This window comes from Plasmopara halstedii (assembly GCF_900000015.1).
Source record: "Plasmopara halstedii genome assembly, contig: Scaffold_218, whole genome shotgun sequence".
Taxonomy (NCBI): domain Eukaryota; phylum Oomycota; class Peronosporomycetes; order Peronosporales; family Peronosporaceae; genus Plasmopara; species Plasmopara halstedii.
In genome coordinates, this window is record NW_020187139.1 from 188,374 (window position 1) to 190,398 (window position 2,025).

Consider the following 2,025-nt stretch of genomic DNA (forward strand, 5'->3'; position numbering starts at 1 on the left):
CAAGGATTTTGACATTGAATAAAACCAGGTCTCCGACCTCAAAGCTTCTAACATTTTTTCTGCTACTTCCAACATTTTTTATGCTACTTCCAACTGTATATTCTTTCTGCATGTCTTGGCTCTGAGCCATCGCATCGCAAACATGTCGTAGGACACTCAGTGTGGTAGACAGAACGTCATTAACTTCATTACGGACAGAGAGGTGGCTAACATCAGCCAGCCGTTCGGTTATTCCTCCCCTACCAAGCCCTGAAGCATGGGATGGCGGTATCACCGGGACGCGAGCCCGGTCACGTAGAACGGCTTGTAGCCAGTAGATGAATGGGTTCAGAGCAACCTGTACGAGCGACAGCATAACGCTTAGTGCTCCGAAGTCTCAGCGCAGACGCAACGACGCAATTCACGAGTTCAGTGTGACCATTGATCTGCAGATGTCCGCTGTTGACATGGTCAACATGGTGCCCATTGTCGACCAAAATCTTCCGGTTAAGCGCCGGTCTCTATCAGAGACAATTGACCCTGGGATCCATGTTGTCAGGATACACGATTGGCAAACAGCGTCGCTGTACCCACACCGTCGATGGTGCCGCAAGATGAGGCACCTTTCTCAAATAGCCCACAAATACCACCACACCCTTGCTGCCCGCCGAGTTCTTCGGCAGGCCAAACACAAAGTCCATACTCATGAACTGCCAACACCCGGCGGATATCGGCAAACTGGCCAGCGGCGCTGCCGCATTCGGATATGGTTTCACCCTTGACACTTCTCACATGTGCGAACATTAGGGCTCGTCCATTTGTGCAGAATAGGCCACCAATAGTGGCAACTTTCCTAGCTGTACGCTTCTCACGAACAAGATAACCACATAGTGAGGTTTCGTGAAACTCATAGAGAATACGATATTTCACATCCTCATCGTGAGGAATCACAATTCGTGGCGTATCCGTCGAATCGGTGCTGTAATACAGCAAACCGTAATTCGACGAATATCGGTGTAACCGCGCGCGCAAACGCGCAGACAATTTCTTGTCTAAATTTCTAAACTCTTTGCTACCGATAGCCTGTAGCAGCGCTACAAACATACCATCACCCGCGAATGCGGCGTGTATCAAATCTGTCATTGGCGACGTCACTGTCGTGTCATAAGCAAGCTCATCATCCGGTCTGCGTTACAACGCATCAGCCAAAGCATTCTGCTTTCTTGGCTTATACTTCACCTCAAGGTTATATTTTGCGAAGAAGGCCATTCTCTGCGTGAGGTAACGACTGAGTCGCAGTGCGTAGTGACGCATATCTATGTAGATCACAAACGACTTGGAGCCAAGCAGGTGCACCCCGAACTTGACAAGTGCATACTTCATCCCTAACTTCTTGTCGTGAGCTTTACAGTTTGTCTCCGCAGCCTTAAGCTGGCGAGATTCAAACGCGATCATCCGATCTCACCCATCGACGTCTGCTTGCAGCAGAGCACAGCCGATGGCAAAGTCGGGAGCGTCACAGACGACACAAAAAAAAAACGATCGGGATATGACAACGCCAGTATTGATGCAGGAAAGAGGCTGTCTTTGGCCCTATCAAAAGCATCCCGATGCTCGTTGGCTCAATACCTTTCCGTATCCTCTTAAGAAGATTCCACAATGGTTGTGCCAATTCCGCACAATTTTTGCTATACTTGTGCAATTTGCGAGGCGAAGCCACTTGCGCTAGTCCTTTTGGTGCTTTGGATCCGGCCAGTCCACAATGGACTTGGCGTTAGCGGGATCTGCTCAAAGGCCACGCTACCCAATGAAGCACCCTAAGAAGTTGATTTCCTCCGCGCCGAAGATGCATTTATAGACAGAGTATTCGTGCACATGCACTCGAGCACTACTCTCACATGGACGATGTGATCTTCCTCATCTGTCCTACGACTGTGGACGAAGATGTCGTCGAAGTATGTTTGTGCATACGCCCAGTATGGCCTGAATAATTTCGTCATAAGACGATTAAATGTTGCTGGTGCTTTGACACATTTGACAGCCCTT